Source organism: Pinus tabuliformis, chromosome 4_1 (genome assembly GCF_031772625.1).
Source record: "Pinus tabuliformis cultivar Carrire ecotype Pingquan chromosome 4_1, CPIR1, whole genome shotgun sequence".
Taxonomy (NCBI): Eukaryota; Viridiplantae; Streptophyta; class Pinopsida; order Pinales; family Pinaceae; genus Pinus; species Pinus tabuliformis.
Window position 1 is genome coordinate 298,457,296 of NC_142303.1, and position 13,721 is coordinate 298,471,016.

Consider the following 13,721-nt stretch of genomic DNA (forward strand, 5'->3'; position numbering starts at 1 on the left):
CTTTGCTACAATCAGAGTCTGCATACGTTCTGGAACAAAGGCCCCCACATTCAGCAACAGAAGGTGATGACAAATATTTTTCCATGTTCACAGACCCTTTGCATGCTTGATCCATTGTCTCACAATCAGCCATGTTGTTTTTGAAGCTTGGAGAAACAGAGACCGGGTCAAAATTTAGATCTTCTAGAACTCTACACCTACTGTTGCCAACATTTGATACCAATTTGCATGTTTCCATGTCCTTAGCCTAATGTCCAATGGAGACCTTCTCATGCATCTGGATGCCATATTCACACATAATGGAACCACCGATAGCTCCATTAGGTAACATTGCCTTCGCTACTTCTTCAGTTGGCATGTCAAATCGATACTCTGTGCATTTTTCATGTTTGAGACTGCATACACTAGTCTGACTATCTTTCAGTTCAGCTTCTGTGGGGATAGCATGTTCCAGCCTCTTTGAGAAACTATTAAAAGTTTCTTTGTGAGATGTTATAGATTACAGACATGTGCCCAATGCAGAAACATTGTTCTTGGTCTTCACAACTTCCACTAGCTTCTCTTCTAATTCATCCTTCTCTAAAGAAGTATCGTCATTACAACTGTTTCTATTAGTAAGGCTTGTAAAACCAAAAAAACTCAGTGATTCATACGCACACAATTTTTGCAAGTTGTCTGGTTGTACACGTTCTTGTAGACATGTTTTGCTAGAAAATTTACATGGAACGAACTCAAGTCCAACTGTTTGGTCGAGATCATATTCCAATGGCTTTTGGTATTTAGCAGTTTGATGAACTTTTCCATTTTCAAGAACTTGTTTGTTTGGTTCGAGAACCTTGGTTGGACCTGCACAGTGAACCCAAACTACATGGTACTTAAGAATTTGTTGCAGCTGAATTATGCTTGTAGCAACACATTCTTTCCACTGAGGCACACATCGGAAGTTGTTCGACTTGTCTCTTTAAAATCAAACTGCTGTAGAAAAGTGTCTTTAAATAGCGCGAGGAATCTTGGATTTCGTTTTTGGTTTGATAATTTGGAAGTGAACCATGTCATTGGTAATCACATTCCAAAAGATTACTGCGAGCAAAAATGCCTTTGTTTGTGTTATGCCATTATGGAATCGATTTTTGAATAATGCATTGTCACCTGTATAGTAAGCCAGCTGTAGTTACCCCATCACCACCTCCAGCATTTAATAACTGCCCAAATTCCTTGGTATACTCCCCATTAAATTACTCATCGACAGGTCTATATATCTGAGATTATTACCTTTCCAGATGATTGCCAAATAAGAAACAATAAAAGGCCTGGAACTTCAAGAAGCGACCCCTGTAGCATAGAACCCATAACCAAAGTGCTCATCGTGTTGATTTAGGGTTCTGAGGAGCTCGAGCCACATTTTGTGGTCGCCTTTCTGCTGCCTCTTTTGGAGCTAGCTTTGGCTGTGCACCCTCCCTCTTCTGTAATGTTTGTTCGTTTTTCAGGTGTAGCCATTGGTTTTTCATTTTCATGAACCCCAACACCATTTGGAGGTGGATTTGTTTTTGGATTTACATTCGGTGCACCATTTCGTTTTGGAACAGCTGGTTTTCGTAGTGTTCGCTTTTCAGATGTAACAGCTGATTCTTCATTTTAGGTTTCATGAACAACACCAACACCATTTGATTTGGGAGATTCATTCACTGAAACATTTCGTTTTGGCTTTCCATTCGCTGCAGGAACAAGTGGTATTCTCGACGGAGGTTGACGTTCTGACATCGACTTCTGCAGACGATTGTCTTTGTTTTCAATATTTTTCTTCTTCAGAGATTCCACCGACATTTCCAATTCCCCTATTGTTCTCTGAAGACGGATATTCTCTTCTGAAACCATTGTGCATCTATCCATTTCAGTGAGCATAGACTCGTTTTTGTTCTCCAGGCACCTTTTGGCTTCTACAACTTCTGAACGACAAATTCTGTAAATCAACAAACTGCCTCTCTTTCTCACCTACAATGACCTTGGAGGATTCAAGCTCCTTCTCGAGAGAATTGAAGGTTGATTGCAACTCCCTCACTCTTCCTTCAAGTCTTACCTTCTCTTCCTCCGCAACCAATATTCTTCTATCCAATGCACTTTGTAAGGACTTGTTTTCCTCCTCAACGATCCTTTTCCCTTCAGCAATAGATGAAAGTTGATCTTCTAAACTCACTAACTGTCTCTTCTTCCCCTCTGCCATGGCTGAAATTTGTCCCTGTATATCAGATAGTTGACTGTATTTTTCCTCTGCAACAACTAAAATCTGACTCCTTAAATTAGCTATTTTTATCGTACTCTGTTTGTATCTTGGAAAGAATTGATATCTCCCAATCCATCTTCGTCAGTAACAAAAACACCTGTCAAAGTAATGTCCTCATTCTCAACACACCTCAGCCCAATTTTATTCTTCATTTTCGCTACCCTCAGCCCAGGAGCACCCTTTCTCACAATAAACCTGTTGATTTGATTTGTGGTTGTATTCTTGGCAAAAACTATAAGTATGTCTGCAAAGGTACTGTTTCCGATCCATTGTTTGCGTGAATCCCATCAAGCAGCGAAATGAAGAATTCATGAGCGTCCAAAGTTTTTAGGCAAATTTATTGTTTTTCAGGGCTTATACCTCTGTGCGTCGCGCACTCTGCCTAGTGCGCCACGCGCTCTGAGTGTGCCGCGCCAGTGGTATTTTTGCACTGTGGCTGGGCTCCCAGTGCGCCATGCGCCCTGAGTGCGCCGCGCCTCCTGTTATATGCACTGCGCGCTCCTTGTTTGCGCCGCGCGCACTGTCAACACACTGTCGGCCTCTCCAACACTGAAATTCACTCTTCAACCTCCAAATTCGGCTTTCTCCTTTGGATTTTTGTGAATGTTTGACATGCAGATAGGTTGTCAAAAACAATGGATTTGCTTTACAATTTAATATAGCACTGCTCTTTAATGGGATTAACAGGATTTTTGAAATCCACTGGTGGTCCTTCACTTGAGCAAATCACAAAACCAATTGCGCCACTTGGATATGTTGGAACTGATGTCCATGTATAGTGAACAGAGCCCTTGAAAGTCTGCCTGCACGTTGTGACAATATCTTGAATAACATGCATATGTAACCACAAGCTTTCTGCCTGACTTATAACTACGCCTCCAGGCCTCAATGCTCTGGACACTGTTTCATAAAATGGTTTTCCAAATAGTTCCTCTGCAGGACCTACTGGATCAGTAGAGTCTACAATAATTGCATCATAAATTCCGGCCAGACATTCCCTCAAAAAAGGCAGTTCCATCACCGATATGAAGCCTTACACGAGGATCATCATAGCCTACAGCAACGTTTGGGAAAAATTGTTTGGATACATTTATAACCATTTCATCAATTTCACATATATCAATTTGTTCCACCGAACTGTGTCGACATATTTCTCGAAGAACTCCCCCATCACCTCCTCCAACAACCAATACCTTTCTGGGAGATGAAATAGAACAAAGTGGAAGATGAGCTATCATCTCATGGTAGGCGCATTCATCTTTCTCTGTCAACTGAATCACCTTATCCAGAACAAGCACTTTCCCATATGTTACTAACTGAAATACCATCACATCTTGATATTCTGACTTGCCTTCAAACAATATATTTTCCACCGCAAATTCCTTCGAGTCTTTCATTTTCTTCTTTGACCTTCTTTAGCTGAAATGATGGTTCTTCTGTTTGTGCTTTTGTAGGGATAGGAGCAGCTATAGCTGCTGTCATTGAAGAGCTATACAACTTCAAAACATTTTGACAAATTACATATTTACTACAAAAACACACTTGATGATTTCTTCTTCAAAACAAGGTTTTGAAGAAGAATCAATCTCGCATTATTTACGATGACATTCCTAAAATAAAAACTTACTGAACCTCCCTCTGGCCTGCAAACGTTATTTCACACTTCTGGAGACAAAACCCTAGACTCAAAAATTAAAATAACTCTTTTTGACCAAAATGGCATTTGATGACGGAAAATGACGAGAAATGAACCTTGGTGGATTTGGCTTTGACAGAGGACTGACAAGACTGAGTCTAACATTGGCTCCAATTGGGATGGCAGCTGCCGCTCCGTGGAGGTGCCAAGAACTGCAGATCTTTGGGAGAGCAGACAGTGCCTTCATCCATTGGGCTATGGAGTCCATTATTCCGACAAACCAACATGACTCAATTTATTGACTGAAACTTGGCTGAAACTAACTCAATGCAAACTGAAATGACTGAAAAACTTGACTCTAACAAACTAACTCAAAATGGCAAAGACCTGGACTTAAAACTTAAAGCTGGGTGGCAGTACATGGCCACCTGTGTTTCTTACAAGACAATATATCCTCAAACTATATCAAAATGCCAATGCAACCAATCAAGAAGATGGCTTCTTGACTGATTCTTCCTATCAGATCTGCTAGTCAACAATACAAAGTGATCACTGGGCATCCAAAAACATAGTTTACCATGATCTCCTTCATCACTGAACACCGCAATAAACACTTTCACAGCTGACTGCAACAGATTGGCCATTGGATCCTAAAAAACACGAAGATTTACCTCTTGCTGAAAGAATAAGGTGTCCTTCTCACCTGCTTCTGATCTTTCTTCAAAATGTACTTCAGTGAAAATCTGCTCCTGGTCCCCAAAATTTTTTGAACAAATAGATGAGCAGATCTCTTCTTGGAAAAACATTTCAGCACATGAAACATATGAAGAAGAACCTGAATGGAAATCCTGAATGTTTTGATCTTCTGCGGTGTAAATGTACTGTAGGTTATCTTCATATGATATGATAGCCAGGTTTTCATGTTCCTTATTACATTCATTAATCATAAAAAAAGCAACTTCGGATGATTCTTGAAACTCAAGCATGACATCATCTATCATAAATTCATCCAGAGAAAATTTTTCACGTACTTGAACAAATATATCCTCTTGTTGTCCATGAATTGGCTGGATTACCTTGGTAGGAAGGTTGTTTTCTGATGAGATAAGGGCAGTTGGGCCTGTAACTTTGTTTTCTTCATTTGAGGCAGCCTCAACAATGCATTTCTCTTCTATGGGATCCGGAACAACCTGTTTTTCCTCATCACAATCCGTCTCTCGATCTGGTTTATCATCATCATTTTCGGAGATTGGAACATCATTTTCCTGCGTATCCTCATTTATTTCAACCAGATCTGAAATAGTACTCCTTTTTTCATCATTTTCAGTCATATGGAAATATTTAACCTGCTGATTTTGATCTTGCTACAAAGATTCCTCTGAGAGTTCTGTAGGCTGCTGGAACGGATTTTCATACAATGCTTCCATGATTTCTTCGTTCGTAAAATTATCATCCTCATAGTATTTTTCAAGGCTCTCAATAAAACTATGAACATGGCTACAACAATTCTGAACTAAAGTCAAGGATGGATATGATTCTTTGTACCTTTCAAAGAATACTGCATGAAAATCCTTTAAGCAATAAATAGAAGCAGGTGGCAAACTTTCATACCAAGATCGGGCTTCGTCTTCCAGAGTAGCCATAAACATTTTCATCAAACAGTCTTCAGGAAAATCGATCTTTAATTTATGCACGTGAATGTGAAATTTCACCAGATGAAGAGCAGCATCATTACCTTCCACATTTCTGAACACAGGCAAATTCTTTGACCAATCTACCTTGGGCATTTTATTTGGAAAACTTGGGATGTGATCTCGGCTCATGGGAGCGTATCTTCTTGCAATCCGATCCATCTTGAAAATCTTACCGCTACTGATCTCTCTGCAGTGGAGTCACCATGAAGCACCAATTGCTGGATTCTTCAGTGAATGGAGTCGCCAGGTGAATGATTTCAACCGTCTTCTTATGTCTGATCGTTGTTCACCGTCAACAATCAGCTCTGAACTTGAGATATGTACTGGGGCAAAACAATCTTTAAGTAAACCATTTTCATCCCCAGTGGAGTCGCCACTATGTTAGCACTCGAATCTGCCTCAGGCTGAAAAAGGCAAAACTCGAGGCAACATAAAACCAAGCTCAGCCTCGTAGCTAGCCCTACGAGGACAAGAGAGGGCTCTCTCTAGTCAATCTCGATAAAATGAGAAATCGGGTGCAAGATGACTACAAATGGGAACTGATTTTAGGCTAGTAAATTGGATAGGAAAAGGGGTAATTTGATAAATGACTGGGTTTTCTGGGCAGCGTGGGATCGAGAATAGCATGAGCAGGGAAATTAAATCCGAGACACAGATTAACTCAGGAGGCAAGACAAGCAATAAATTTAGCATTCAATTTTGACATTATATGGAATGAAAAGAATGCTGAGAGGTTGACAAGGGAAAACATGAATACCTTCCCAAGGCAGAGCAGCAAACAGAAGAAAACACAAAACATGAATACCTTCCCAAGGCAGAGCAGCAAACTGGATTCTGCCTTTCTCACTTAAAAGTATTCATTTAGAAATGATTATGAAATGAAATGGAAACATAACAAGCTACATATGAAACAAAGGAAAAGACAAATGCTGAATTCACACCACAAGAATCTCAGGAGTCAGAGCTGTATCTTTTCATTAAATCCCTGTCAAAAAACTGTACAGTGAAGTTTTCCTTCACAACTCTCCCACTGTTTGCCAGAACTCAGAACCATTTACACACAATTTCAATACAATAAATAGACTTCAATATGGGAAAGTCGATCGACCCAAAGTGGGACAGAAGGTTAAAGGCCAACCGCTTGTAAAGGAGCAGCATTACATTTTTACTCGGATTTGAAAAAGTGACATCTGTAGGTGTGAATCCTTTGAAATTGTAACTAAAAACGAAAGTAGGCCTCGTGTCTTATTTCTTTGCTACTGTTGTTTGTCATACGTTTTACATTTGGGAGTTTCTGTGCTTTGACCGTTATTTTACATTTGCCACATGAATAAAAGTAAATTTTTAATAATAAACATATTTCTCGGCTCTGATTGTTCTTATGTCATCATATCCACCACCAATTGTCTTCATAGAATTAGCGCGCCCCAGAAGGTTAATGTTTTGAACGAGAGTGCATTCTCTAAGGATTTACCGGTTATTCTATCATCAAAGAAAACACCAAAAGCACGCAACAGATCAGCTTTATCTACTGCATAATAGACCATCTCGTGCATGCCCAACATCCCCAGGCTTTTCTCATAAGAAAATAACAGCTGGCATAATATTTTCATGGGAGATTAACCTAATCTAGAGACTAGAAGACATATTTAATGGTCAATGCAATGGTATTTACAATGGAAAACATTATCTGCGCCTTAGAAATTGACCCATACAATTCTGTTTCAACATAGGTCTATTGTGCACCATATCTATCACTTGCTTAAAAAAGCTGGATGTAATAAGACCATTTCTGATGATTCCAAGAAGCAATTGCAATATCAGGAGGTATCACTGAACGAAGAAATTGTATCCATTCCCTGTTTCAGAATAAGAGCATCGAAGAAAATATCCAAGCTTTCACCCATGTCATGAAATCCCCATGAATAGAATGCTTCTCCAAGCTTTAGTTTCAGCATCTCCCGTTCTGCTTCAATATGCTCTTTGACACACCTTGTAGAATTTCAGTCTGGACAGCTGCAATATGTAGATCTGCCTTGTCCTACAGCATCCTTGGTAATGATACCATTTGATCCCACAAAGGGCCACACTTGATTGCCAATCAAACCCTAGGAGTATTTGTCATCATCATTTGAGTTAACATCTTGACATGGCTGGGATGACATTCTATCATAGGCATCAGATAGAAACACTCGGGCTTGAGGTCTACATACAGGTAATTTAGCTTGAGATTTTGGCCCTATAGGGACCTTATTACGAGAAACATGCTCCAAAGAAAAGCGAGCCAAGACCTGCACTTGATTCATAGTGAACATAGTGTTCACCTTCACCTTCGCTACAATCAGAGTCTGCATACGTTCTGGAACAAAGGCCCCCACATTCAGCAACAGAAGGTGACGACAAATATTTTTCCATGTTCACAGACCCTTTGCATGCTTGATCCATTGTCTCACAATCAGCCATGTTGTTTTTGAAGCTTGGAGAAATAGAGACCGGGTCAAAATCCAGATCTTCTGGAACTCTACACCTGCTGTTGCCAACATTTGATACCGATTTGCATGTTTCCATGTCCTTAGCCTGATGTCCAATGGAGACCTTCTCATGCATTTGGATGCCATATTCACACATAATGGAACCACCGATAGCTCCATTAGGTAACACTGCCTCCGCTACTTCTTCAGTTGGCATGTCAAATCGATACTCTGTGCATTTTTCATGTTTGAGACTGCAAACGCTAATCTGACTATCTTTAAGTTCAGCTTCTGTGGTGATAGCATGTTCCAGCCTCTTTGAGAAACTATTAAAAGTTTCTTTGTGAGTTGTTATAGATTGCAGACATGTGCCCAATGCAGAAACATTGTTCTCGGTCTTCACAACTTCCACTAGCTTCTCTTCTAATTCATCCTTCTCTAAAGAAGTATCGTCATTACAACTGTTGCTATTAGCAAGGCTTGTAACACCAGAAGAACTCAGTGATTCATCCGCACACAATTTTTGCAAGTTGTCTGGTTGTACACGTTCTTGTAGACATGTTTTGCTAGAAAATTTACATGGAACGAACTCAAGTCCAACTGTTTGGTCAAGATCATATTCCAATGGCTTTTGGTATTTAGCAGTTTGATGAACTTTTCCATTTTCAAGAACTCGTTTGTTTGGTTTGAGAACCATGGTTGGACCTGCACAGTAAACCCAAACTACAGGGTACTTAAGAATTTGTTGCAGCTGAATTATGCTTGTAGCAGCACATTCTTTCCACTGAGGCACACATCGGAAGTTGTTCGACTTGTCTCTTTAAAATCAAACTGTTGTAGAAAAGTGTCTTTAAATAGCGCGAGGAATCTTGGATTTCGTTTTTGGTTTGATAATTTGGAAGTGAACCATGTCGTTGGTAATCACATTCCAAAAGATTACTGCGAGCAAAAATGCCTTTGTTTGTGGTATGCCATTATGGAATCGATTTTTGAATAATGCATTGTCACCTGTATAGTGAGCCAGCTGTAGTTACCCCATCACCGCCTCCAGCATTTGATAACTGCCCAAATTCCTTGGTATACTGCCCATTAAATTACTCATCGACAGGTCTATATATCTGAGATTATTACCTTTCTAGATGATTGCCAAATAAGAAACAATAAAAGACCTGAAACTTCAAGAAGCGACACCTGTAGCGTAGATCCCATAACCAAAGTGCTCATTGTGTTGATTTAGGGTTTTGAGGAGCCCAAGCCACATTTTGTGGTTGCCTTTCTGCTACTGCTTTTGGAGCTGGTTTTGGCTGTGCACCCTCCCTCTTCTATAATGTTTGTTCGTTTTTCAGGTGTAGACATTGGTTTTTCATTTTCATGAACCCCAACACCATTTGGAGGTGGATTTGTTTTTGGATTTACATTCGGCACACCATTTCGTTTTGGAACAGCTGGTTTTCGTAGTGTTCGCTTTTCAGATGTAACAGCTAATTCTTCATTTTAGTTTTCATGATCAACACCAACACCATTTGATTTGGGAGATTCATTCACTGAAACATTTCGTTTTGGCTTTCCATTCGCTGCAGGAACAAGTGGTATTCTCGACGGAGGTTGACGTTCTGACATCAACTTCTGCAGACGATTGTCTTTGGTTTCAATATTCTTCTTCTTCAGAGATTCCACCGACATTTCCAATTCCCCTATTGTTTTCTGAAGACGGATATTCTCTTCTGAAACCATTGTGCATCTGTCGATTTCAGTGAGCATAGACTCGTTTTTGTTCTCCAGGCACCTTTTGGCTTCTACAACTTCTGAATGACAATTCTGTAAATCAACAAACTGCCTCTCTTTCTCGCATGCAATGGCCTTGGAGGATTCAAGCTCCTTCTCGAGAGAATTGAAGGTTGATTGCAACTCCCTCACTCTGCCTTCAAGTCTTACCTTCTCTTCCTCCGCAACCAATATTCTTCTATCCAATGCACTTTGTAAGGACTTGTTTTCCTCCTCAACGATCCTTTTCCCTTCAGCAATAGATGAAAGTTGATCTTCTAAACTCACTAACTGTCTCTTCTTCTCCTCTGCCATGGCTGAAAGTTGTCCCTGTATATCAGAGAGTTGACCGTATTTTTCCTCTGCAACAGCTAAAATCTGACTCCTTAAATTAGCTATTTTTATCTCACCCTGTTTGTATCTTGAAAAGAATTGATATCTCACAATCTATCTTCGTCAGCAACAAAAACACCTGTCAAAGTAATGTCCTCATTCTGAACACACCTCAGCCCAATTTTATTCTTCATTTTCACTACCCTCAGCCCAGGAGCACCCTTTCTCACAATAAACCCATTGATTTGATTTGTGGTTGTATTCTTGGCAAAAACTATAAGTATGTCTACAAAGGTACTGTTTCTGATCCATCGTTTGCGTGAATCCCATCAGGCATCGAAATGAAGAATTCATGAGCGTCCAAAGTTTTTAGGCAAATTTATTTTTTTTCTGGGCTTATACCTCTATGCACCACGCGCTCTGCCCAGTGTGCCGCGCGCTCTGAGTGCGCCGCGCCAGTGGTATTTTTGCACTGTGGCTGGGCTCCTAGTGTGCCGTGCGCCCTGAGTGTGCCGTGCCTCCTGTTATATGCGCTGCGCGCTCCTTGTTTGCGCCCCGCGCACTGTCAACACACTGTCGGCCTCTCCAACATTGAAATTCACTCTTCAACCTCCAAATTCGGCTTTCTCCTTTGGATTTTTGTGATTGTTTGACATGCAGATAGGTTGTCAAAACCAATGGATTTGCTTTACAATTTAATATAGCACTGCTCTTTAATGGGATTAACATGATTTTTGAAATCCACTGGTGGTCCTTCACTTGAGCAAATCATAAAACCAATTGCGCCACTTGGATATGTTGGAACTGATGTCCATGTATAGTGAACAGAGCCCTTGAAATTCTGCCTGCACGTTGTGACAATATCTTGAATAACATGCATATGTAACCACAAGCTTTCTGCTTGATTTATAACTACGCCTCCAGGCCTCAATGCTCTGGACACTGTTTCATAAAGTGGTTTTCCAAATAGTTCCTCTGCAGGACCTACTGGATCAGTACAGTCTACAATAATTGCATCATAAAGTCTGGCCAGACATTCCCTCAAAAAAGGCAGTTTCATCACCAATATGAAGCTTTACACGAGGATCATCATAGCCTACAGTAACATTTGGGAAAAATTGTTTGGATACATTTATAACCATTTCATCAATTTCACATATATCAATTTGTTCCACCGAACTGTGTCGACATATTTCTCGAAGAACTCCCCCATCACCTCCTCCAACAAGCAATACCTTTCTAGGAGATGAAATAGAACAAAGTGGAAGATGAGCTATCATCTCATGGTAGGCGCGTTCATCTTTCTCTGTCAACTGAATCACCTTATCCAGAACAAGCACTTTCCCATATGTTACTGACTAAAATACCATCACATCTTGATATTCTGACTTGCCTTCAAACAATATATTTTCCACCGCAAATTCCTTCGAGTCTTTCATTTTCTTCTCTGACCTTCTTTAGCTGAAATGATGGTTCTTCTGTTTGTGCTTTTGCAGGGATAGGAGCAGCTATAGCTGCTACCATTGAAGAGTTGTACAACTTCGAAACATTTTGACAAATTACATATTTACTACAAAAACACATTTGATGATTTCTTCTTCAAAACAGGGTTTTGAAGAAGAATCAATCTCGCATTATTGACGATGACATTCCTGAAATAAAAACTTACTGAACCTCCCTCTGGCCTGCAAGCGTTATTTCACACTTCTGGAGACAAAACCCTGGACTCAAGAATTAAAATAACTCTTTTTGACCAAAATGGCATTTGATGACGGCAAATGACGAGAAATGAACCTTGGTGGATTTGGCTCTGACATAGGACTGACAAGACTGAGTCTAACAATTTGTAGGTAGACTTAGGCTTCCTGAGGTACGAAGATCTGAAATCCAACCAAAAGATTTACCAAATTCTTCTACTGAAGTTGTAGCAGATGAACCTACATCCCCAAATGAAGGAGTAATCTTTCTATATTCAACTGGAGAATCAATTATAGGACAAGAATTGGAAGTCCCTAGTGAAGAATAAGAAGAAACTTATTTTATTCCATTGATAGAAGAACTAGAAGAGGAGCTAGAAAATCCAATTGAAGAACCCTACATTAGCTCTGAAGAATCTACAATGGAAGGGGAAGGAGAAGGAGAAGTACATAATTTGAATGGTGACTTTAGGATTGGAGGTGGAAGAGGTAATAGAGGAGGAGGTAGAGGGGGAGGTAGAGGAGGAGGTGGAGGAAGAGGTGGTAGAGGAGAACCAAAACCTTTTGGGTTTCCCATATTAGATGAAGATACCACAGTTACAATGAAGAATATCTCACCCTCCATCCTCCCTAATTTCCATGGAGTAAGACATGAGGATCCTGTTGTAGCGGCTACAACCATCCTCCAAAATTTTTCCTTAGCCTATTTTGGAGCCTCCCTACCAAGCTTACACAACACTTTGTCTTGCCTCATCAAGTACTCAAGATTCATGTGTTTTCCTCACACAAAAGCAGCTTGTCGATCACGAACCATTCCCTTCACTGGTTGCTCACCCAAACTTAGTCCAGTTGTAAGATGAGCAGCTTCCCCTTGAAAATTGTGCATTTCTGGAGGGCAACCATCCTTCCCTCCAGGAATTGCGCAATCCCCTCTAATAGCCTACTGGGCTCCAGGATTGTGTAATCATGCCAGCCAACCCTCCTAGTAGGATTTGCACAAATTTTCCCAGCAGCAGGCTATTTAGCTAGGATTTGTGCAAATCTAGCTAGTAGTCAGCTGCTCTGCCCAGAAATTGCACAAATCTCTTGGGTAGCCAGTCCAGCTCTTAGCCAAAAATGCGCATTTTTCTCCAACAGTCAAGCAATCTCTTGCATGTGCAGTTGAGTTGATCGGTTCCCTCTGAGACTAAGAAAAATAGACTTGCATGCATGGGCTACTTCTCCCAAGGCAACATGCAAAGGCATCCCTTGTTTCAAGAATCTATGTTTAGCAGTTGGAGGTTACATGCAAGGAGCAATTCCAAAAACTCCCACCAAGTGTCGCTTCCCCTAGATTCGTGGCATGCATGTAAAAACCTCGATGTTATCAAAACTCATCAACTGGATGCTGGAGAGCTCATTCCTCACATCCATCTTGTAAGCTCTGACATCTCACATCACATCTAGGAGCAGTCAGCACATTCAACTCAACTGTTTTGGGGTAAGCCCGCTTCCCATGCCTTGTGCTGCATTTCTCTCGCTTTTTGTGTTTTTGCTTGTGGGAGTACTATTTTCTTGATTTATTTGAACACTTATTGTCATTTAAACATATACTAGCTTTTCCTAGCTCTTTTTCAGTTTTCATTGCTATCTCACTATTTTCGCATGCAGGAAACTGTTTTGCATGGACGTTTGTATAATCGGCGAACTGCCTCACCCACATGCATGTTGATCTATTTACTGAATCTTTAATTCATGTTTTGCATGCACTGTTAATCACTTCTACTATCACTTAGTGTTGCCATGCATTCATTGACTTACTTGCTTTCAGTTGCTCGTCGGCAAGTTGGGCCAACCTTGTCCTGG

General features: G+C 40.5%; 2 pseudogenes; both read right to left on the reverse strand.

The window, feature by feature from the left end:
- Positions 1-2,927: 2,927 nt before the first annotated feature.
- On the reverse strand, positions 2,928-3,678 carry LOC149175462 (spermidine synthase 2 pseudogene; annotated as a pseudogene).
- A 4,186-nt stretch (positions 3,679-7,864) lies between these two features.
- LOC149175463 (spermidine synthase 1 pseudogene) lies at positions 7,865-11,618 on the reverse strand (annotated as a pseudogene).
- Between the last annotated feature and the right edge of the window lie 2,103 nt (positions 11,619-13,721).